At 37.3% G+C, this 26,379-nt stretch overlaps 1 protein-coding gene and 2 pseudogenes across 3 annotated transcripts in view; 1 reads left to right on the top strand and 2 right to left on the bottom strand.

Annotated features, from left to right (window-relative positions):
• LOC306641532 (transport and Golgi organization protein 1 homolog) overlaps positions 1-26,379 on the top strand; it is a 220,987-nt gene that overhangs the window by 105,467 nt on the left and 89,141 nt on the right. The window lies entirely within an intron of this gene.
• On the bottom strand, positions 10,509-13,060 carry LOC306641409 (refilin-B-like; annotated as a pseudogene). The gene is made up of 2 exons: positions 13,005-13,060; positions 10,509-12,034 (listed from the first exon to the last, which is right to left on the bottom strand). The product of its transcript is annotated as a refilin-B-like (transcript).
• On the bottom strand, positions 17,287-19,013 carry LOC306641567 (astrocytic phosphoprotein PEA-15-like; annotated as a pseudogene). The gene has a single exon. The product of its transcript is annotated as an astrocytic phosphoprotein PEA-15-like (transcript).

Below are 26,379 nucleotides of genomic sequence, written 5' to 3' on the forward strand. Positions count from 1 at the left end.
AAAGACCCTGCAATATGCTGTCTTCAAGGGACTCAACTCCTAGGAAAAGACATACACAGACTGAGGTTGAAAGGTTGGGATATAACGTACCACTCACATGGACTGTGAAAACAAGCAGAGGGTCCATCCTCATAATCAATGTGGACTTCAAAACAAAGTCAGTCAGTAGGGAGAAAGGACATTTCATACTGCTTAAGGAAATCACACATCAACAAGACATAGCAATTGTAAATGTATATGCCCCAAACAATGGAGCATCTATGTACATCAAACAAATCTTTCTCAGTTTCAAGACTCAAAGAGACCACAACACAATCATACTGGGTGACTTTAACACACCTCTCTCACCTATGGATAGCTCTTCCAAACAAAAATTTAACAAAAACTATAAAACTAAATAATAATCAATTGATGATTTAGATTTAACTGACATATATAGAGTATTTCATCCATCATCAAGCAAATACACTTTCTTCTCAGCAGCACAAGGATTCTTCTCTCAAAGACCATATGTGATGCCATAAAGTAACTCTCAGCAAACACAAAAAAGTAGAAACACTACCCTGCATTCTATCAGATCATAATGGAATGAAACTAGAAATCAATGATACCATAAAAAATAGAAGCTACTCCAACACCTGGACACTAAAGAGCATGCTATTGAACAATGAATGGAATGCAGAAGAACTCAGGGTTGAAATAAAAATATATTTAGCAGTAAATGAGAACACTGATACAACATATCAAAATCTCTGGGACACCATGAAGGCAGTACTAAGAGGAAAGTTCATTGCATTGAGCTCATCCATTAAAAGAATAAAAAAATCAACAGATAAGTGACCTAAAATTCCATCTCAAAGCAGTAGAAAAGGAAGAACAAATCAACATTGAAAGTAGAAGATGAGAAATACTTGAAAACAGAAAAAAATAATTAAAATCAGAGCTGAAGTTAATGAAATTGAAACAAACATATTTTGAAAATTTATACTCAAATAAAATAGAAAATCTCAAAGACATAAACAAATTTCTAGAGACATATGATCTACCACACTGAAGCAGGAGGACATACACAGCAGATCAATTTCAAGCAATGAAATAGAAGAAGCCATCAAAAGCATACCAGTTAAGAAAAGCCAAGGACCAGATGAACTCTCAGCCGAGTTCAACAAGACCTTCAAAGAAGAGTTAATACCAATACTTTTCAAGTGATTCCATGAAATAGAAAAGGAGGAAACTCTCCAAACTTATTCTCGGAGGCAAATATCACCTTGATAACAAAGCCAGACAGAGACACATGAAGAAAAGAAAACTTCAGACCAATATCCCTGATGAATATAGAAGCAAAAATTCTCAATAAAATTCTGGTAAATCACACACAAAAACATATTAAAAAGATAGTGTGCAATGATCAAGAGAGATTCACCTCAGGGATGCATGATACTTGGAAATCAATAAATGCAACATATCACAAGAAGTTGACTTAAAGATGAGAATCATGATTATCTCTATAGTCACAGAGAAAGCATTTGATAAAATACAGCACTCCTTCATGTTCAAAACACTAGAAAAACTAGGGATAGTAGGAACATACCTCAAATTGTAAAAGCTATCTGTGTTAAGCCCAAGGCCAACATCATTCTAAATGGAGAAAAATTGAAAGCATTCCCTCTAATAACTGGAACAAGACAGGGATGCCCTCTTTCACCCCATCTATTCAACATTGTCCTTGAAACTCTAGCCAGAACAATTAGACAGACAGAGCAAAGAAATTAAAGGGATAAGAATAGGAAAAGAAGAACTCAAGCCATCACTTTTTGCCAATGACATGATTCTACAATTAGAAGATTCAAAAAATTCCAGCAGAAAACTTCTAGAACTCATAAATGAATTCAGAAGAGTAGCAGGATATAAAATCAATACCCATAAATCAGATGCTCCTATACATAAGCAATGAATCCTCTGCAAGAGAATTTAGGAAAACCACCCCATTCATAATAGCCTAAAAAAAAAAAAAAAAAAAAAAAAAAAACTTGGAAATTGATCTAACAGAAGAGGTGAAAGGCCTCTACAATGAAAATTCCAGAACACTGAAGAAAGAAATTGAAGAAGACCTTAGAAGATGGGACGATCTCCCATGCTCTTGGGAAGGCAGAATTAATATTGCCAAAATGGTCATACTACCAAAAGTGTTAAATAGGTTTAAAGCAATTCCTATTAAAATCCCAGTGATGTTCTTCATAGAATTTGAGAAAGCAATCATGAAATTTATTTGGAAAAATAAGAAACTTAGAAGAGTCAAAGCAATTCTTAGCAAGAAGACTGAAGCAAGAGGCATCACAATACCAGACCTTAAACTATACTATAGAGCAAAAGAAAACAAAACTGGCATGGTATTGGCACCAAAATAGACATGTAGACCAATGATTCAAAATAGAAGACACAGAGACAAACCCACATAAATATGGTTATCTCATACTAGACAAAGGAGCCAAAAAACATACATTGGAGAAAAGATGGTCTATTCAACAAATGGGAATATTCAGACTTTGGATTGGCTTATTTCACTTAGCATAATAGTCTCCAGTTTCATGCATTTACCAGCAAATGCCATAATTTCATTCTTTAAAAGAGATTTTTAAAAAGGTATTTTTTCACAATCGACTCTGGCCAAAATATATAAAGTTGTTGATAGGTGTAATAAATGAACAAGCCATGATACCTTGAGATTGTGAGACAATAGTAATAAATCCAAGGAAATCTATTTCTTTTCAGCTAAGAAAAATATAAGAAGCTGGCAAAATATGTCTTCCCATTTAAATTTGGAAGCTTAAAATTCAAGCTCACTGTTAATTTGCATAGATAATCTTGCCACTTGCATTCTTGACATTTTAAATATTGCATTTCCATCTCTACCCTGGGGAAGAAATTTGTGCTGTCAATATTGTTGCTTAAGTAGTGTGGGTTTTAAATTTCTGTTATGAATTCCTACTTTAAGTATAAACCACTGTATATTAAACAGTGGTTACAATAACATATCAATGAAGGCTATTTTCATCCATGAATGCAGTCTAATTGCTATTCCAGATTGTTGCTCATTTTATTTGTTTAGTGAAATAAACATTTATTTCTTTTATCTCTTCAGCAGAAATTTGACTAATCTAGAACATCTTAATACATAAGCAGAGTGTTCTGAGATCTTTTTATTGGTATTAATGAGTCATATATTAGTTTTACCTGGAAATTTGGGTGGTTAATACACATAGTGAAAACACTTGTTATTTCTCATATTGAAATTAATTAAAAAGAGATTAATCTGCTGAACTTTTTCTAAAACTTAAAATATGTTCTGTATTATAAAAGACAAATCTTCAATGTTTTGTGGCCCTCTTCTATGAATTGAATAGTTGATTTGGTTTATGTTTTTTTGGAGGGCTAAAATTATGTATATACTATAAATGTAATACACGTCTCATCCCATTCAGATACAACTGAAATAGTTTGTATGTTTCACTTATGGGTTCTTTCAAAATGCTTTGTCTTAAAAAAATAAAAATAAATAACCTGAGATTAGTTAATATTAACTGAGTTATCTGATAATGAAACCAGGAATGAACTGATTATAACTAAACCCTCAAAACATTAAATATTATTTTCCATATTATAAAAATGATGAACATATTAGAGTCTAAGAATTGTTGAGCCAGTGTACTTTTGTAAAATGAAAATTTCTTGTTCTTGATTAGTTTCTTAAATTAAATCAACTTGCTTTGTTTTCTCTTTTAATTTGTTCATCAACTCTCTAGACTTAAACCTAGATGTCTTTGCTCGTCACATTAAATTTTGTAGGCCAAAGTACAAATTCCTTTAATTACTTTATAGTGAATTTCCCCCCTCCTTTCTTTCTTTACCCCAAATTAAATAAGTGCTGTTTGAACTTTACAAAACTACCTATCATTACTCCCTCTTTTGCATGCTTTGTAGATATTCCTTTTGAGCAAGGACAATGGGATGCCTCCCAGCCCTCACTCCTGCATCCTCTTTGAGGAATGTCTGTCTCTCCAGGGTTAATGATTGACATGAGAGGGGCTGCTCATAGTTTATCATCTTCAGTAATGAAGCTTGTGATCTTTTTCAGCATGTATCTGTAATGAGAACAGAAAAAATAATTGGCCAAATTTCCACTTTATGAAGTACAGAAGATAAAACTACTGACTTTCTGAGGTATTCTTTTGGCTTTCATTAACTCATTAGTGCTTGCTAAAGCTAGAGTAGCATTTTACAGTCACTCTCTAGACAGTTAGAAATAAATGACAACTTGAACATAGGAAGTTTGGTTACTCAAATAGTAAGGCAGAAAATTCTTTTATTTTTCTCTACTGTCATCTAATTGAATTTTCTTGTATAGAAGTATAGAAGTTTTGAAAATTATACACTAAATAAATTTATATCCACTATGAAAAGATGGAAAAGTATTTGTTTTTCTTTTTCTGCCTGAAAAAGTGAATGCTCTGGTAGTCACTTATTATGTGAAAGTCCTGTGTTTTAGAATTCACAAATAAGAACTCTCTCTCCATACAAGGTGGAAAATGTCAGACTTATATCAATGTCACCAGGATCACAAGGTATATAGTACAATAATATAGTTTAGAGAGAGAAATATTATAATGGGCCACCTCCTTGACCCCAGGATGATATTCCCAAGATATCTTAAGTAAAAAGAGATGAAACTACTGAAACTTAGTCTGTTTGGATAGGAGCCAGTATAAACACCCTATGAAGAACATTTTCCTATCTTAATTTCCTTGTAAGTTTTCAAAACCCCACGTTTCCATCTTTTACTTCTGAGCATCTACTCATATAGGTCCTTTACTTTCATCTTCAGTTCTAATTTCTGCCCAAGGTTAGATGTTGCCCTCAGCTCTCTCTGTTCTTACATATTTTTTGTTTTGCTTCTATATTAAAGCCTTCCCCTCTCCTTTATATTGTTGTGGTTGTCTTTTTCTCTCATTAGATTTTAAGAGTATTTGGATGAGGCAGCTACCTACTCATCTTTTTATCACAGTGTTTAGGAAAATATATTGAACATATACTAAGATATATACATATATTACAGCTATTTAAGACATCTGATGGATTAAATTAACAATCAAGTCATCAAGACTTTATTGTATACTTAATTTTAGCTTACTGTGTTAGTCAGCTTTCTCTCCTTTAACAAAATATGTGAGATAGTCAACTTAAAAAGAGGAGAAGTTTCTTTGGCTCAGTTTTGGAAGTTTTATTTCATGGTCAGCCCTTTGCTTTGGGGACTGTGTCGAGATAACTCTTTACAATGGAAGTACACGGGAGAGAAAGCCCTCCCCTCCTGGCTGATAGGAAAAATGAGAAGTTGGGGGTCCTATTATCCCTTTCTTAGGTCATATCACAAGTGACCTTAGACCTCCCACTAGACCCCAACTCTTAAAGATTACACCACCTCTCAGTAACGCCAAGCTAACGACCAAGACTTTTAACACATGGGTCTTTGAAAGACGTTCCAGATCCAAACTACAGCACTAATATAATATGGGCCCAGAAGTAAGTATACATTTTAGTATTATAAGGAACCATTTCTAGGGGAAGCCCGATGCTCTGTTTGCTTCCCCTTCTTTCTCCTCCCCTTCTACTCTCTCCATTCAGTTTAAGAGGAAGGAGTTTGCTGTGATAGGTCTCAGGAGGTTTCATGATTCTAATGATGAGACTTTCCTCTTTTTAGAAAATTTCTCTTGTCCCCTCAGGAGATTTGAGTTGTAAAATATCACCCTGAATTTGCTCCCTCTGGGGAAAATCCTTGTAGGACTCTTTTTCCTTTTCTTAGCTAGCGGTAAGAGAATATGTCTATTCTCCCTGGAGAGGCAACTCTGCTGTCTCTTAGCATATCTCTGATTTTTGCTGGCTGTTAAGACACTGAGGGCAGATCCTGGAGCAAGTCTCACATTAGAAAGCTTTGGATTATACAAGCTCTGCTGCAAATTTTGGGAGAAACTTGCTGTAGCTGGCTATTTCTACTGCTTCCAGTTTACACAAAAAGACATATTTGAGTGCAGTCTGCAGTCAAGTTTCTAACTTGTATCAGTGTACCCCTTTATCCTGCTTAGTTTTGGTGTACATGTTGAACTGGAATCCCACCATCAGAAAAGGGACTATGGCATGGGTGGACATGGGTGGTGTCTAAGACCTGTACCATAGTCATGTTTCTTACTCCGTGAGTCTCCATCACCTTGTCCATTTTGAAATAATTTACCTACAGAATCCACAGTGGCTTGGATAACAATCCTATTTAGCAGTCAGAATTCATTTTTATGTAAAAATAAAGAAAAAATATTTGGAAATTTATAAAGATCTGTAATATATTACTATACATATTCTCTATAGCAAGTTCATCTCTACTCTAAGACTTTTCTGATCTTTTTTTCCCCTTCCAAACAACTCAATCTTTTGCTGTGCTGAATACCTTTTTGTTTCTTTTGCATTCCTTTTTATGATATAATCATCTCTAATTGTTACATATACTGTTTCTTCTGTCTAAAATAGCCTTCACGAGATTCCCACCTTGATGAACTCTACTCATCTTTTAATAGTCAACTCTGGCATAAATGATCTGGAAAGATAATTTTTCCTTGCCTCACTTCCCAAGTCCCTGCCAGTAGACCCTCAAATGGATACACACACATGCATAAAGAAACATGAACTTTCCTCTGTGCATATATTGCCTCTTGTGAGTATATCTACCATAAAACTTACCACATTCTACTTATGTTTGTTATCTCATTTCCTACCCTCTACTATTATGCAGTAAATTGTATTTAGACTGCATCTTCTATCATATGTTTCATCATTATGTCTTTTTCAAAGTACATAGTATGTAATAGCATTTCACTTAATTTTTGTTTAATGAATACATATCTAGACAATGGAGAATTCATATGGGTGGAAATGGGTACATTAAGCTACCTTGGAAAGCTAGGTGTTAAGCTGGGCTTTGAAAGATGGGTATTCATGCATTCGCATTTCAGGAGGAGGAACATGCACAGAGGAACAGAGGCAGAAGGAGGACTAAAAGGCAAATGGCGATGACAGAACAGAAGGTAAGAAATCTGAACAGATCAAGCACATTCTAAGAAACCTGACAACTAGGTTGAAAATTTAGACTGGAATCAACAGGCTATAGAGGGTTTTAATTTGAAGGTTTGAGTGCTCCTTTAATGAAATAAATGGATTGTGTAGAAAACCTAGTTTTATGAATGAATATGGTAGGGCTACACGAAAAGGGGAAAAATGAAAGAGAGTTGTAAGGAAAAAGAATAAGTGTAATTTGTTAGAGTTCTTATTTGGGAAGCTCTATTAGTATATTATATGCTCAATGTATAAAGGTTTTTATTGTATATTTACTTCGGACCTATTTTCCCTGAAGCCAATTGACATTTTAATTTTTGCTTCTTGAGATCTCTACCAATTCTGTAACTGCCCATTCAAGTAATGACTTATTTGTATAGACCACTGTATATCCACATTGTTTTGAAGAATTTATGACAGATCTCCTTGGTAAGGTTATAGAAATCATAGGCAGATCCATCTTTTTTTTTCTTTAATATGATATTCAAATAATTGGAAAATAGTCACTGAAAGCATAAAGTACAACTCTATATTTAAAACTTGTAAATTATAACATTTTGAAATTAATTTATAGTTGTCTAAAATTTAATTATAAAACAGAGTGATTTGTGATTTTGAGGGTTTTCCTAGCTATTTATACATTTCCTTGAAGTGCTGGTGATTGAACCAGGCATCACACATGCTAGGCAAGCACTGAGTTGTACTTCTAGCCCTGCTTATATTTAACAAATCCTATTTGAGAATTAGATAATTTCTCTCTCAACTTTAACATAAATATTAAAGATTATTTGTAAATATATATTTTTTGAATATGTATACTATATATGCACATATACACACACATTCTTGAGAATATGCATGCATGCCACTTCAATGAAATGTTATGTCTATGAAAGCAGAATTAATTCTTGAGTAGGGAAATACCTAGTCTTTCAGCCTTATCTTCTCAGACATCCATTCCCCTGAGGAAGCAAATATCATTCAGACACAAAACAAAGATGTACTATTAAAATGCAATTCAGAAGTGATAAAAATTGTAAGTTCAGCAGCCCGCTCACAACACCTCCTTTTTATACTCAGGGACATTGGGGCCACATTAATTTTTTTGTGTGTGTGATGTACATCCCATGTGCAAATTAGCCCTGGAAGGACCCTAATATATCTTATATGAGAGCTCTTTTCCCAAGAGCAAATATAATCCATGCTTCTGCAACTTTGTACATTACAGAGCTCTGTATTCTATTTGTTTGTCTTATTTTAAATACTGTAAAAAATATTTTTTTTTATTTTAGATAATTTATTGTTGAATGGAGAAGTCACAAAGCAAAATAGAATGGGCCAGAGGTGGCATAAATTTAAAACACAATTTTGTTCAATGCTATTCTGGATTTCCTAAGGTTAGAAATAGGAAAAAGGTCAAGTGGGAAGATACTCGTTCAAATGAAGTCTTTCTAAAAGTCTGAACTTTGAAAGGAAAACAACTTTTCTCTGAAAATACAAATCATCCTTATTCCATGAAAACCCTAGTTTAGGAGACTGAGCGAAAAGCTTTTTAGTTAACAACTGTCTCTCAGGCACACTTAGGAATGTTTGCTTTTAATCAGTGAGTTTAAAAATCACCACTTCCACCCTGAAGACGAGCATGATTCCTCCACGGACTGGTGGCATTTCAGCCACACTGGAGAGTTCCACCGCGTCTCCCCGTGCTTCCGCTTCTGCAACCCTCAGCAAAGCAGGTTTGGAGGGAAAAAAGGAATAGAAAGAACTACAACTAGTTCCCTAATGAATGACCTAACCACACGCCTGTCCACACGCCTTACACATCCGCCATCACTCACTTCTACGCACTTGACTGATAAGGTTTAGGTTCTTTCCACACCTAGAGTGACTTGCCTGAACTCAACACGATCCCCTAAGAAAATCTCATGGAGGCCCCTCAAAACACCTCAGAGGCCACATTCTCGTACATTCTGTCCCGTCACCCTGCCCAGAGGGTTCCTCAGAGCTCATCCAAGTGAGCTCTGGGAATTCTCCTAGCATAATTAAAAAATCACACTTACCACTTAAGTGTCCACACTAAGAAATCAGATAGAAAATCCACTTTTACCAATAAATGTCATGGAATTTGCTCTTCCAAAGGCAGGCAGCATCTGTTGCTCTGCACATGATGGAAGAGACTGCGGAGTCCCAGAATGACACTCCTGGTCCCAGCTAAGACGCACCCTGGCAAACTTGGGACCCTAAAGTTGACTGCAGCTCCATCAGGGGATGTATCCCATTTGTTAGGAGCATGATCGATCAGACACTATTGGCTGTAGAGGACACCAGACGCAATGGCTCTAAGGAGGCTCCAGTGCCTTTAAATGAGAACAATTATCATGGCACCTGCTTTCATTGTAACAAAAACCCCTGCTGTGGCTCCAGGGTTCCCAGAGAGCTCTCAGTTCTGCTTTTTAGAACACAAGGAAGTCACCCATAAAAACCTGGAGATAAGGGGGAAGCAGAGTTTGCGGAGCTCTGTAACCCTGGAGCACTTGACATAATTTGGATGTATTCAAAGGAAATCTGTGTGGCTTGTTTTTTCCAATATTGGGGGGCAAAGTCCATCTGCCACTTTCTATTCTCCAGCCCTGCAGAGAATGGCAGGAGGTTCTAAGAAGCAAGGGCTGGGGCTGGTGGGACAGTGGAGTAGTGGTGGTGGGAGGCAGGTGAGGAGGGGCAGCCTGGTGCCACTTTGCCCCACCCAGCACCATGCCTGCTGCAGAGGCTCAGCTGCGCTTTTGAGGTTGCCTTGGGAACATCTTCAGTTCACACCCAACCCCCATGGTGGTTACTTCCATGGACACAGTGGCAGGAAAGAAGTATCCACTATGGCTACAGTAGTTGGGTTGTGACATTGTTCCTTACACTAAATTCACTGAAGCACAACCTGGGGGGACGTTAAGCAAGATTCCTCGTTTTTTGCATTAGACCCAATTTCTCTGCAATTTTGATACCACGAATGTCCTAAGCGTGAGTCTACTTAGACAATCATGATGACCTGGATCACCAGAAACATCTACACCTCTCTCCTCCTGGTGGCAGTGGGTCTTAGGCATGGCAGCCCTGAGTGGAAACCTCCCGCGTGGAGTCCCCAAAACGTTTTCCAAAGCATTATTTTAAAATGCGTCTCTCTCAGAAGAGCCCTTTGCTATGTTTTCCTTTATGAAAAATAATTTCCTTTATGAAAGTATTTTTGAAACCCCAAAATACCTATTGGGAGAGTTACACAAGATGTTAATCAGATGCCAAGTGTGCCAGGCCACTGCCAGAGCCTGTGCCTGCAACCAACCTGCAAGGAGCAGACGGAAGCCCTGTCCACCTGTCCACCTGACCTTCTGAAACAGGAAAGAATGCAGTGACGTGGATTTTTTTTAAGGCATCTCTTATTTTGGTTAGGGGTTTTTCCATATCCTGAAAAAGATCTAGAGGATTCCAAAAGTTTTGGTTAACAGGAAATACAAATGGAAGTGGCAATGAAGAATGGAATGGAACTCAACTCTCCACAGACTGAACACATACGGGTGTCACGATCTACTGAAACAGCTCCACTTTCGTAGCAGGGAAGACACCTGTGGCTGAAAGGTCTTAAAACTCACTTTTTCTATCCCAGAGACTTTTCCAACCTCTTTTTTTCAGACACACTGACAATGGAGGAAGCTGTCCTTCTCCCCTCCCTGGTTCAAACTGTTGCCACCGTTCCTCTGCTCTGGTTATCTTTTTATTTTCTCCTCAAATCAAGACTTTCGGGAAACTCTGGAAATAATACTCCTTCTAAAGCAGCAAACCAGAAAAAATAATCCTGTGAAAGATAATTTGAAAATTAAAAAACCAAACGAAGTATCTCAATATTTGCAAGATGCAGTGATTTTTTTTTTCCCTCTTCTTCCCCAGGCTGGGCCCAGAGGTATCCTCAGGTCAGCCTGGGGTTGGAATGATAAGCAAGGGCAACATCGTCCAGCTTGCCCAGGGTGGTCTGGGGACCTAGCCATCGGAAGAGCTGGCTCAACCCCAAGCCTCCTGCTCAGTCAGCACTCATCCGAGAGGCAATCGCTGCCCAGGAACTCTGTGGCCTCGAGCTCCACGCTGGACAGGAACCTTCTCAGCTTCTTGGGGCAGTTGTACTCCAGGGTGGTGGTGTAGATGGTCTCGGGGTACTTGGGGTAGACGAAGGTGGTGCTGAGGAAGCGTGTGGGCTTGTGGCGGGGCTCAAAGCGCACCTCAGCCTTGTAGGTGTGCCATGTGCAATTGGGGATGCAGGAGACCATCTGGCTGCAGGAGGCCACTGCCAGACCCAGTGGCAGCTGCACGTCATCAATGAAGTGTCGCTCTGGGTCGTACTGGACGGAACAAGTGTACCTTACTTCCTTTGGTGGTAAGGGGTCAAACTCCACTCCTTAGCCAAAGGACAACGCGTGCAACCTTGGTGAGCAGCTGATAGCCAGGGTGCTGGGGAGAGATGCTGGGTTCGGGGCCGCTGGGGTCACCGCCGCATCGGACTCCAGCGTCCCGGGGCCGGCGCGCGCTCCCCGCCGCTGCCTCCACCCCGGCCGACGCCAGCCCCCAGTGGCTGGGGCTGGGGGGCAGTACCGAGTCCGGGCTGTCCAGGACGCCGTCGCCCTTCTTCTTCGTGTCCACGAGCTTGGGCACATCCTGCAGGCTCAGCGACGCACCACGGCTCTGCGCGTGGCGGACCAGAGAGCCCGTCGCGGGGTGGCGGATGGGAAAGCGCGGAGAGGGGCGCGTATGCCAGCAGGCGCCGCTGGCCTCGGGGCCGCCCTTTCTGCCAGCTGCCCGCGCGCCTCCAGGTCTCGCCTGCCTAAAGGATTTCTTATGAAAACTATTAAGAAGATGCGGCGGTGAGACTTCTTTTCCTGGATTATAGGCAGCTGTCGTCTCCCTGTGTGATCATGTGACCTCTTCTTTATAGTCAGAGAGAAAGAGGCTCTCTATGTCTCTCCTTATAAGTGTTTAAATCTCACCAGATCATGATCCTACCTTCGTGACTTGACATAATCCCCTTCTGAAAGGCACTATTTCCAATATAGTCACATTGGGGGTTAGGGCTTCAACATATAAATTTCAAGGATACACCATTCAGTCCACAGCATTCCATCTCTGCCCCACCCCACCATGTTCTCTTGCATGCCAAGTAATTCCTTCCATCCCAATAGTTCCAAGAGGTTTAAAATGTACCAGTATCCACTCTCTCATTTAAATATCATCTAAACCATAGGAACAGGACATGGATGCCCACTATGACTACTACTCTTCAGTAGGGTTCTATTGCAGCTATTTAATTTCATGTTTTGAATGTGAATAAAGTCATCTGTATCTCATTTTCTATTTGAAATAAACATTTTTGCTTTTGTGTCTCCTCACCATTCTATTTAATTCAAGGAAGTGGACCTTCCCTTAAAATATAAATGACTTATCTAGAACATTAAAGTACTTAAAGTAAGAAATGTTCTTGTGCAGAATTTGTTTCCTTAAATAAAATAGTACTTCCTTTTGTTTTTCTGCAATAGATTCACTTCATATATTGTTTATGTATTCCAACAATATATTATATGGAAGAAGCAAATTAATGAAGTTTTTAGATACTCACTAAAAGGACAAATAGTTTATTTTGGAGGACTCATTGGGCTATTTCTGTATACCAAAATTAATACTAAATAATTGTTCTTCTATGCCTTGAAAATTAACTAAAGTGCAAGGATTCTTTAAATCTTAATAAATCATTGGCCTAACTAAACAAAATTATATGTAAAATAGTAAATTCAAATTTACATTCCTGCCTCCCTCCTTACCTGTCTTCATCCTTCCTCCTTTCCTCTATCCCTTTCTTATACATCCCATCTTCCATCTTATCTCTTCAAATAGCCATATTAAATAAACGTTAGCCCTCTGTGTGACTAAAGGTAATCTTCACATAATACAGAAATAGTCCATTTGTTGGTTGATTCTATGCAAAATCATAGAATTACTTAAAATACTTTGTTTTGATTTGCTCTTAGGTGACTTGAGTGAGACTTGCAGCCAATAGGTTGTCAAAAGTAGGCTTACTTTTACTTACTTTTATAAAACTTTATTTTTTGATCTTGCAAATTAGATGGTAAAGCTTATTATTACTGGATTAAAGATAGTCTCTGGGAAACAGAGCTGTTAATTTTGAAATGTTGAAGAAAGAAGGACTGACATTGAATTATATGAAGATAGAGTACTCACACACATTTAAATGTACGTAAGTTTAGCTGAATTCAGTAGGATTGATTTCAGCTAAGAAATAGCTTAAGTAGGTATATTTGGGTCTTATTCTCCACCTTTCCATTAAGTTTTAAGGTTGCCTGTATGAATAATTTACTTTCTCTTATCATCATTAAACATGGAAGTTATACTTTTCCCAAATTATTTGTTAACTAATTGTGTTGAAGGATGTGGGTTGCCACAAGATAAAATATTTAATATTCTTTCTCTAATCACATTCATATTATATCAATTAATATATTTAGTATCATTTAATATTGTTTTACTTTTAATGATATTGATCTGAAAAGCACTGTACAAAGAAATTATTAAGTCAGCCCACCAAGAGCAGATAATATCATTTTCTTTCTGAATGTATGAAAATCAATAATGAAAAATAGCATGTACATAATTTTTCCAAAAAAGTGAACATAAATAATAAAATAACATACATATTATATAATTACTCATATTTCTCTGAACTACTGAAATTAAATTTAGACTCTAAGTTTGGGTTTTTCAATGGTCAAACTTTTAAGTTTGGGTAAATACTTTGTATTTATAAATTCAGTATTTAAAATAGACGTGAAATTAAATAAGGAGAGCCTATCAGTCAGTCACTATTAATTTAATCTATATGGGTAGGTCTAAAAGAGTTGGACAGTAAAAATTCAGTGTACTAAAAACATTCTTTTGGTTGTCAAAACATTCACATATGTTCATATTTACTGAAGCAGAAATTATAGTCTTAGGCCTTTATCTGAATTGGAATGAGTTTCCATATGCATTTTTGTCATCTGATTTTAATGGAAGCATGTTTTTCCTTGTTTGCAAAAATCAGGAAGAGACTCTTTTAAGATGGTTCATGTTGATAGCTCCTTTCCTCTCATGCCTTATTATAGGCAAATTATAACAGTAGAGCAGGCATTTTCCCTTATTTTCACAAGCATTTTTGGTCCTAAACAGGATTTTAGAAGCTACAAAGCATAAAAATATCCAGTAGTCCAAGAATCAATTTAGAGAACCTAGGCATATTGCACAGAACATGAAGTTGACCTTTACTGTCTACAGCTTTTGGAATGGAGTGGGGTTTGGAACACATCATAGATTTAATGTGGCACATCGTTGTCTGCAGAAACTTGGGTGCGACTGTGACTGCTTGCCCATTGCACCCGGTGATTGAATCTGCTGTCACCAGCATCCTGATAATAATGAACATTCAGCTTAACGACTGTGATTATGATTATCATAATTGATGTGCAAGTGTAGTGTGTGGGGCTCATTACAAGTGAACTGTATGGCAGAGAAACATGCCTCAGTTATGGATAAAAATTTTACTTTTATGCATTAATTGGTATAAAAAATGCTTTCTATTTAAACAGACCAGCTTCATACAATTTTAAGAATCTTTCTGTATGTGCTGATTGATGATTATGCATTTGTTGAAAAACAACCCCTTACATTTGTTTGTTTTGTGTTGTTTCATTTCATTAGCAAAGGTAAATAATTAAATAATTAAGTGTAATGGAGGGAAAATAGTTTGCTTATGAGGATGGTCTTCAATAATCAAATATTCTGCTAAGTGTTTCTCTTTCTCCCTCTCTTTCTTCACTCCCTCTCACACAGTAAAAAAGGGACTGAAATTCTTATTTCTTTCACTGACTACCATTGTTTAATCTTCTTAACATTGTTAGGCTTCCAGAAAATATAAATTTATATAAAGTTTTATTATGAAGCTAGAGATATTTATGCATGTATATGTACATGTATATATACTCTATTATGCATTTAAGATACTAGGGTAGAACTAATATTGCCTCTTATTATTTGTTAAAATAATATTTAACCTGTCGACAGTTTAAAGATGTAAAGATATATAAATTTATGCAATCTTTGCTTTTTAATCACTGTTTTATTTCTGATCAATTTGTTACATTGTTCAGTAATTTTCAATTACAGTTCTAATAATGACTTCAACAGAATTTCTGGTTTGAATTTTAACTTGTGAATAAAAATAAAATATGCAGTAATGTATCCAAGATTTTCAAAAAATTAGGGCTGACCTCGTTAATCTATGATCATTAACCTAAGGACTAGATTTGCTTTTCAATGTATTTTATTTGAGTGATGAACAAACATAAAGAAAGCATGGTAAGCCACTTTTTAAAACTTTATAATTACAGTAAAGTCTAAAATTGAGAGATTCTCAATCAGATTATTAATAACTGAATAGCTCTAAAGAGATTCCGCTACATGTTTCCTTTCGAGGTCTGTAAAATTTACATCACCCCAGGTGAAATGCTTGCCCTAGATGTGCAGCTGGACGCTGTGGTGGAGGACAAAAGCTTGGTTTGACAGTGAGAGGTTTATAGCTTACCTGTAAAATTTTCCATCTGAGATTTTTAGACAAATGTGACTTGTAAACTTTATTAAAAAGTTTCCCTTGAAGGTTTTAAGTCTCTAAAAATTCAATATGTGAGAGTTTTCCCTGCATTATTATCTAGAGTAGCAAGAATTAAATTCTTCATCTGATGAAGATCAAAGAATATGTTATTTCTGCACTTTTCTGCAATTAAACTTTTGACCTTCTTGTTTTTAAACGTAAGGGCCTCAGTTTGCTTTCTCATGTTGTTGGGATCTAGGTCCAGCCCTCTGTGGGGATTTTGGTCTCTGTCCCTTAGTACTCTCATCTACATGTATAGGATCATTGCTTCAATTTCTTTCTGTGCTGTCCTTGTCTTGATTTGACTTGACAAAAGAGCAAGTTTACCAGATTCACAGGGCCCTAGATGACTAGAAATATAACTAGGAAATAGACTTGTTGCTGTAGAAAGAGACTTGCTTTGATCTGAAGAACCTTGGAAGCACTGGATGCATTTTGTGAATAGAGTAGTTAGCATTAACTGCACTTAGCTGACTATCACTGTGGCTATGCTGGAGGTTCCATGTGGAGAAGTAAAAGGAATGTGGGTGTGTCCTTATAGGAAGGCTCCTAATAAACTGCTTAGCACCAATGTTTCGGTGTTGTCACTGAGGAGAACATTCTGACACGTATGTTTTTGCCTTACTTAATTTCTGAAGGAAAGTTTCTGAGTCAGAAGATTGATTGTTAGTTTTATGAGTCAGTTTTACTAGGTTATCATACCATTATTTAACCAAATACTAATCTAAGTATGCTGTGCAGGTATTTTACAGACGAGGTTAACATCTACAGTCCATTGACTGTAAGTAGGCTCCCTTCCATAATGTGGGTGGGCTTCATCTAATCAGTTGAAAGCCTTGAGGGAAAAACTTAGGTTTCCCATAGAAGAAATTCTGCCTCAAGACTGAAACATCATCCCCTCCCTGTATTTTCAGCCTGTGAGTTTGCCCTACAGATTTAAAATCTACCAGTTTCCAGAATTGCATTTGCCAATTTCTTAAAATTAAATTCTCTCTCTCTCAACCACCTGACCCTGAAATCCCAGCATAATTTGAAGTATGTGATTGCAGAATTTACATTAAATGAGTCATATTACTCGAGTCTGTTATCTTTTTCTACAGTCTCCTACCCTGCCATTGGCCTCATCTAGCTGTCTATCCATAGATTAATGACCAAGAATCACACATGCGTAGTCTGCAGAACTACACAATCATTCTTGTCCAACTTTTGAGGCGCTTTATGTTACTGGACTTCAGTCACCATTTACCTCTCCATGCCGATTGTCCCCCGAATTTCAGCATTTCTGGTGCAATCTCTGTGCTTTGTTCCCATCACAGAAGTGGAATAACACACAATTTTACTGAATTTTGTGTTAAAATTGCATTTTATATGACTGGATTACAGTAATAATTTCATCATTTAGAAAATTTAACAGGAAACACTTTTTTTTGACATGGCAGTGAGGGTTTAATACACATATATGTAGAATATCTATGTACACACAGTACGGTCAGGTTGGGGAAGGGTATCTTGGGACAGGCAAGAGGCTGGGGTCACTCCCTGTACTCCAGTGATTTGGCTAGGAGGCATCCACAAGCCCAAGGTGGCTAGGGTGTCAGTGATAAGGGTTACTGAGTCCCCTCCAAGAGACTGAATTGGGGTGGGGATCAGTGCAAAGGAAAACACTTCTTTCTGGCTTGGGGTGTTCTAGATTGAGTAGAGAGAGGGTAGGTTGCCTGCAATATCCACACTGGGACCCTGCAGAAGGGGCAGGTTGAGGTTAAAACCTAAGGATCTCATTTCTTAACCTCTCTTAGTTTGGGGTCAGTGTGTGCAGCAGTCTGAGTAGGAATAAAGGAGTGGGAAAGGGGTCCATCCCTCTTGTCTGTGTCCCCATTTCAGGCTCAGTGGTGCATGTTCCACGCCCAGTCTCTCCAGAGCAAAAGTGTTGGTGGGGGATGGGGATGGGGGGGTGCCTGAATGCTGGCTGCTCCATAGGATTTGCTCTTTGGGATCAGGAAAGGATCCAGTGGTGTTCTTCCATTAGATCCCTCGCTTATACCTATCATAGGCCCATGAAAAGGGCATAAAAAGGGACCTGCTGGCACCTAGGCCCTCCAGCCTGAGGAACAGCAGGAAACTGAACTTTTAGCTAATTCAGCATCAGGGTACAAACACTGAACTCCAGCTTTTCTTCGCCCCTTCCAAGAAGAGACTGGCCTCTTTGTCTTCCCTCCTTTCCTTCCTGCTTTTCTTTAGATTTACCCACCATTCCCATTCCTCACCATCTCAGGTCCCAGATGTAGGAAAATGCTGGTCCTTTCTGCTTCCACATTTGTGGTGGGGGAAAGTAGAAGAAAGGGAAGTAGGTAGGAATGTGCAAATTTCTATTTGCATAGAAATTGCTCCCACCTCCCCCTAGAGTGGGGAAACTACACCCCCCTCATCCCTACCCCACCCTCCTCACAAGGAGGAGGAACTAGATGAGCTAGACATATAGACAGCCAGCCAGAGCGCGCACAGGCACGCACAGGCGCACAGTAAGGGAGTTAGGACCAGGCTAGTAAGTGGGTGCATGAAGGTGCTGCCCTTGCCCCCTCCCTTGGAGGCTAGGGAAGGGAGTGGTCTGATGAAGGTCCAGTCTTCCTCTTCTTCCTCCCCCTTGCTCAGGCCTTCTTCAGTGGGGGAGCCAGTTTGATGATCTCTTCCTCAGAGGGCTGCCGAATAATGTCTTTGTACTTCTTGGCACTAGGAATGCGGTTAGCTTGGTGCCTAGCTCATCCTCCGCAGAGATCTTCAGGACACGAGTTCTGTAGTCAACCACCATGGTGAGTAGGTCAGGACGGTGGGAGATCTCAAAAATGTGCTCAATATAGGAGAGGTGGCCTTTGTCCAGCTTATTGTGGCTCTCCAGGAAGCTAAAGCAGGCACTGCCCGTGGTGATCTCCTCACCCTTCTCACTGGGAATGTCCTCCTTGCCGGCTGACTTCAGCTGTCCCAGATCTTCAAGGGTGATGTTGCTAGTCAGGTCCTGGAGGAGGGTCCCGTATTGAGCCATGACGCCTCCGGAGCTGAGAGCCCAGGGCACAGGCACTCTCAGGTCCCTGGTTCCTGAGCAGCGTCCAGAGCCTTCTCCTGGGCTCTTGCCGCCGCCGCCCAGCAGGAAACACTTAAAAAAATAAAAGCACATATATTTACTCTCCTAGTCCTATTGCTAACTTTGATTCATATTATTTATCACACAGACACATACAGAAAGTGAAATTGTATGGATATATTCTTGTGCAGCCTGTTTTATTCACTTGCCATTTTCAGACATAATAACTTGCCTGGAGAACCTTGACTGTTTTTTCTTTAAAAATTAGTAGTTATATTAGGATATGACTTACAGTTTATAAATTTGATTTAATTTCCCCAGGTACACAGTGGTACTTTTCACCCATATAGATTTAGGCTATTCTATTACTGTTAAAATTTTCCCTTAGATTATAGTTTTAAATATCCTTTTTTTAGTATTGTATCATCTCAGGAACTGTAATTATATTGAAGGTTGGATTTTCTTTACCCATCTTCAGTGTTAAATACTTTCTCTTTGAACCTTTTTTTACTTATTTATCTTTTTCCTTTTCTTTGTTGTTTTTCTTCAGTGAAACATTATTAAATCTTCATTCAAATCTATTTCCCTTGGGCCAGTATAATTTAATCTTCATATCTGATATGGTTTTGTCTTTGTCCTTGATTTCTTTCCTGGGTTCAAGTAAGTTTTCTTGCACATTATTTTATTTATTTATTTTTGATTCATTTAAGTTCTTTTTGCACATATGATTATAAGGATTTTATATAAAAATATTTCCTAAATCTGTACTAGAGGATATTTAATTCAATTTGGAGTTGAATTCATATCTAATTTATTTTTTATTTATTTATTTAACCTCTTTCATGAGTTTTTTATTTTTCTTGTTCTTTTATATTTTATGGAAAGAGTTCCTAGGTTAAGTGCACACATTTCTGCCAGTATAGTAAGTTCAGTATTTTAGTGAAATGATGTTGTAAAGGAGAGAATTGATGTCTTGTGGTTTTGTTTCTACAGGATCCTTATTTTTCCACTTGTACTTCCTTTCCTATACTGTGGCTCCAGAAGGGTATCTGTCTCCTCTTTTCCTACAAGTAATCTCCTCTCTTCTTTATAGCTGATGAGACAAGCAATCAAGTCCCAGGACTGTGTGCAGCATTTTGACATTTCAGTTTTGCACTTTCTCTTCTGAGGTGATTCTGTTTGTGCTTTGTGTGTGACTTCTATGCCCCTGGGCTCTTTCAGTGTATTCAGTAATCCTTCTTTCACCTTGTTTTCCACACACTCAGGTTTGCACCAGTGGGGGTATATACATATTCACTTTGATGAAATTTGGTATTTATTTCTTTAAGTACAAGTAATGTGTGTTCTCTGTCTCTTTGTTAATATTGAAGGAATTATTCCGTATGGTTTCTCTTGTGCTCCTTGATATTAGTATGTGATTTTGGTAGCAGAGTGGATGCTTGATATTATTAAGTGCTTTTGATGGGAGGTGTTCGATATTATTGGGCGATTGGGGTAAGAGAGTGGGTGGGGGCTGATATATAGAGAGATTTGGATTTAGGCAACTTCCATTTTCTTGGGACCAGCTAAGCCTCCTTGAAGATCATATTTAGTGGCAGTTGTCTTCAACCATTCAACACATGCTCATTGAGCACCTTCTGTAGATCGGGCCCAACAGGCTAGGTATCAAGGACAAAGGAGGTAGTGAAAAATAAAAAGAGGAAATATTGAGGTATAGTTAATAACTGGTATGAGCAGGGATGTGAATGGAAAAAGAGCTCCAGGTGTAGGAAGATACATGATGGAAGACATTACCATGAATACATTATATTATGCTGTGGACTTGCCGTTGTCTTTTGTCTTTGAAAGTTATCTTTCCACATTTTCACATTTGAAATACTGAGGTAAACACTTCTGTAGCTCCATCTTTACCCAGAAATGTATTTCCTTAGAAATAAGTTCCTAGTGATGGGAACAGCAGTTTAAAGCAGTGCTTCTGTTCACGGGGTGATTTGGCAATTTTGCCAGTGTACTTTTAATTGTCACAGCAGTGTAGAGGACACTGCAGGAATCTGATAGGTGGTAACCAGGCATTCTTATAAAATACAGGTTAGCCCCTCACAATAAAGAATCTGTCCCTTTATTGATTCTTGATTTTACTTCTTGCACTTTAGGAATCTTGTTAAGGAAGTCAGATCCTAAGCCACCATGGTGAAGATTTGGGCCTACATTTTTCTTCTATTAAGCACAGGGTTTCTGGTCTAGTGCCTAAGTCTTTGATCCACTTTGAGTTGAGTTTCTTGCAGGGTAAAAGATAGGGGTTTAATTTTATTTTGTTAATACGGATTTCCAGTTTTCCCAGCATCATTTATTAAATTGGCTATCTTTCTCCAGAGAGTGTTTTGGCTCCTTTTTCTAGTATGCGATAACTCTATTTATGTGGGTTCGTCTCTGTGTCTTCTATCTTGCACCATTGGTCTACGGGTTTGTTCTGGTGCCAACACCATGCTGTTTTTGTTACTATGGTTCTGTAGTATAGTTTAAAGTCTAGTATTGTGATGCCTTCTGCTTCACTTTTCTTGCTAAGGATTGCTTTGCCTATTCTGGACTTTTTATTTTTCCAAATGAATATTATGATTGTTTTTCCTGTTCCATGAAGAATGTCATTGGGATTTTAATTGAAATCATTAAATCTGTATAATGCTTTTGGTAGTACAGTCACTTTGACAATATCAATTCTGCCTATCCAGGAGCATGGGAGGTCTTTCCATCTTCTAAGGTCTTCAATTTCTTTCATTAATTTTCTATAGTTTTCATTGTAGAGGTCTTTTACCTCTTTTGTTAGATTGATACCCAAGTATTTTATTTTCTTTGAGGCTATTGTAAATGAGGTAGTTTTCCTAATTTCTCTTTCTAATTTCAGTAGGTTTGTCAGTGATGTATAGGAATACATTAGATATAAGGGAATTAATTTTATAACCTGCTACCTTGCTGAATTCATTTATGAGTTTTGGGAGTTTTCTGGTAGAATTTTTTGGCTCTTCTAAATGTAGAGTTATGTTATTGGCAAATAGTGATAGTTTGAATTATTCTTTTCCTATTCATATCCCTTTAATTTCTTTCTCATGTCTAATTGCTCTGGCTAGAGTTTCAAGGCTGATGTTGAATAGAAGAATTCTTTTTGTGTGTTAATACTTTTGATTTTAACATTTTGTTCCTTGAAACTTTATGTATGGTAATTCTTTGAAATGTGCTTTAAAACACATTTCTTCAGAGAAAGTTTTGTTTTCCTGCCAAGGACTTGTTGGCACTGTCTACCAAGGATGGCAAAAATCTAAATTTGACTTGAAAATTTTATACAGGTAGTGCATATCCAGATGTGGACTTCTCTGGGTATAAGATCATGGGTTAGGAAATTTTAGGGACATTTTTTCTTCTTTATACTCAGTCCAGAACCAAGGATAAGACAGGTACATACACTGAAAGTCTTCCTACTACTGTCTTTTTCTAGTTAAACCATGAGAACGTTATTTTTCAGGAGTCCTGGTTTTATGTGGAGTTCTCTGGTTTAACCTCCCACTCTGCTCCAGCTCTAGATGTCTACTTCTTGAGCATGTGGCAGATTATACCCAGATTCTAGAAGTCTATACAGGGGTAAGTACCATAGCAAAAATGCTGTGACCCTCACTGGAATGTCAGTTTCTTTTCAGCTTTCTTCCAAGAAATGTCATTTTCTTGTTTATGTTACAAACTTGAGGGGAAAAAAATTAAAAAGATTTTAAAATATATTTTCTTTTTCTTTTTCTTTTTTGGTGGTGCTGGTTATCAAACCTAGGGCCTCACAAATGTTAACCAAGCCCTCTACCACTCTACCACTGAACTACATTGCTAGTGCTCTTACAATCTTTTATTCAGAAGAGGAATTTCCTTCCCACTCTGGTTTGCTATATGCCAGAAATTAAAGTGCTGACATTTTTCCTTTCTCAAATGTTGGAAATATTTGGAAATGTTGGAAATATTTGCTAGGCAACAACTTCTTTATTGATTTTATAGGATTGTTTTAGAAGAGAAATGATTTTTAACCTAGGATAAACTTAAAAGATTCTTCTAAAAATTAATTTTTTTTCTTTTGCTATGTTTATGGTGGTAGAAATTGAGTTAAAATTTATTCTTATATGGTGATCATTTAATTATATATTTTTCCAATTTAGGCATGTAATATTAAGCAAGTTATTTGAATTCTCTGTACCTCAGTTTCCTCATTTGTGGTAATTAGAAAATATTTTACTTTCTTCATAGTGCTATTGTGATGACTGAATTAGAGAATCATAAAAATCATTTAGAAGGATACCTGACATGATAAACATAGTACATTTTAGTCATTATTATATTCACAATCCTTTTTAATTCTTTATATATTAGTATAATTTGTGTGTGTGTGTGTGTGTGTACCAGGGATTGAACTCAGGGGCTCTTAACCACTGAGCCACATCCCCAGCCATTTTTTGTATTTTATTTAGAGATAGGGTCTAACTGAGTTGCTTAGTGCCTTCCTAAATTGCTGAGACTGGCTTTGAACTCATGATCCTCCTGCCTCAGCCTGAGCTGCTGGGATTATAGACTGTGCCACCTCAGCTGGCTACCATTAGTATAATTTTCTATAGGTGGAGTGACTGAACACTTCATTTTGGGGGATAATAGGGATTGAACCAGTTCTTTTTATTTTGAGACAGCCTCATTAAAATGCTGAGGCAGCCCTCAAACTTGCAATCTTCCTGCCTTGGCCTTCTGGGTTGCTGGGATTACAATACACACTGCACAGGGATATTAGTATAAATTTATTACTTAACCTAAATTTCACACGCTCTGTGTATCACTTAAAATTTATCCATTGTTGACTTCATTTGTATGTATGAATATTAGAATGACATATTTAGAAAAAGATTAAAATATGAATTTGCCTTTATTAATATAAGCTCATTTTCTATGCTGTATAGTTCATGTTTTAACATAAAATTTAAATATGTCAAATATCTAACATATTACTTCTTAAGGCAAATATGTGAACGCTTACTGTCAAGTCAGATTTGAAGTTGTAGATAGCATTTTATTTTCTTTTGTATCTTATATTTGATTTTATATTATAATATTAAAAAATTAGATCTTTGAAAATTAGTTTTGGTAAATTTCCAAGTCTGTGTTGTGTTTTTTTTTTCTTTTTATTTAAAAACATAAAAGAAAGCTAGTAGTGACACAGATCCTAAAAATAAAAGATATGTCACATAGTTCTCTTAACTTTGCCTTACCTGTTCACTTTATATCACTTTATGTAATGCAATATGAGCACTCAGGTTCACTCAGCATCCTGAGTCCTATACAGAGCACCTACCGAACTCAAGCAAAACTCCATTCTTTTGTGTCACATACTGGGCATCCTGCTTGAGAATTTGTTTGAAAAGAGTGCTCCATTGTTAAAATTGTTGTTAATTTATTTTAATATCCTTATCTGAGTATTTTGAATTCTGCCCAAATGCAATATATTTGTCTTAAAAATTTTCTTCGGGGAATTATTTTACCTAAACATTTGTATCCTCAGGTACTAAGAGTCATACTGCCAGGCTGAGACAAACCAAAGAAATTAAAGGGATATGAATAGGAAAAGAAGAACTCAAACTATCCCTGTTCGCTGATGACATGATTATATATTTAGAGGAACCTGGAAATTCCACCAGAAAGCTCTTAGAACTCATAAGTGAATTCAGTAAAGTAGCAGGTTACAAGATCAATGCTCATAAATCCAACGCATTTTTATACATAAGTGATGAATCTTCAGAAAGAGAAATTAGGAAAACTACCCCATTCACAATAGCCTCGAAAAAAATAAAATACTTGGGAATCAATCTCACAAAAGAGGTGAAAGACCTCTACAATGAGAACTACAGAACACTAAAGAAAGAAATTAAAGAACACCTTAGAAGATGGAAAGATCTCCCATGTTCTTGGATAGGCAGAATTAATATTGTCAAAATGGCCATACTACCTAAAGTGCTATACAAATTCAATGCAATTCCAATTAAAATCCCAATGACGTACCTTACAGAAATAGAGCAAGCAATCATGAAATTCATCTGGAAGAATAAGAAACCCAGAATAGCTAAAGCAATCCTTAGCAGGAAGAGTGAAACAGGGGTATTGCAATACCAGATCTTCAACTCTACTACATAGCAATAGTAACAAAAACGGCATGGTATTGGTACCAAAATAGAAAGGTAGATCAATGGTACAGAATAGAGGACACAGACACAAACCCAAATAAATACAATTTTCTCATACTAGACAAAGGGGCCAAAAATATGCAATGGAGAAAAGATAGCCTCTTCAACAAATGGTGCTGGGAGAATTGGAAATCCATATGCAACAGAATGAAACTAAACCCATATCTCTCACCATGCACGAAACTAAACTCAAAATGGATTAAGGACCTCGGAATCAGACCAGAGACCCTGCAGATTATAGAAGAAAAAGTAGGTCCAGATCTTCAACATGTCGGCTTAGGACCAAACTTCCTTAACAGGACTCCCATAGCACAAGAAATAAAAGCATGAATCAATAACTGGGATAGATTCAAATTAAACAGCTTTCTCTCAGCAAAGGAAACTATCAGCAATGCGAAGAAAGAGCCTACAGAGTGGGAGAAAATCTTTGCCAATCATACTTCAGATAGAGCACTAATCTCCAGAATCTATAAAGAACTCAAAAAACTCTACTCCAAGAATTCAAATAATCCAGTCAACAAATGGGCTAAGGAAATGAATAGACACTTCACAGAGGAAGATCTACAAGCAATCAACAAACATATGGAAAAATGTTCAACATCTCTAGTAATAAGAGAAATGCAAATCAAAACCACCCTAAGATTCCATCTCACCCCAATTAGAATGGCAATTATCAAGAATACAAGCAACAACAGGTGTTGGCAAGGGTGTGGGGAAAAAGGTACACTCATACATTGCTGGTGGGGCTGCAAATTAGTGCAGCCACTCTGGAAAGCAATGTGGAGATTCCTTAGAAAACTTGGAATGGAAACACCATTTGACCCAGCTATCCCACTCCTTGCCTATACCCAAAGGACTTAAAATCAGCATACTACAGAGATACAGCCACATCAATGTTCATAGCTGCTCAATTCACAATAGCCAGACTGTGGAACCAACCTAGATGTCCTTCAATTGATGAATGGATAAAGAAACTGTGGTATATATATATATACAATGGAATATTATTCAGCCATAAAGAATGATAAAATTATGGCATTTGCAGGTAAATGGATGAAATTGGAGAATATCATGATAAGTGAGATAAGCCAATCTCAAAAAGCCGAAGGACGAATGATATCGCTAATAAGTGGATGATGACACATAATGGGGGGAGGGAAGGGTTA

The sequence above is a fragment of the Sciurus vulgaris genome, assembly GCF_902686455.1.
Source record: "Sciurus vulgaris genome assembly, chromosome: 12".
Classification (NCBI taxonomy): Eukaryota; Metazoa; Chordata; class Mammalia; order Rodentia; family Sciuridae; genus Sciurus; species Sciurus vulgaris.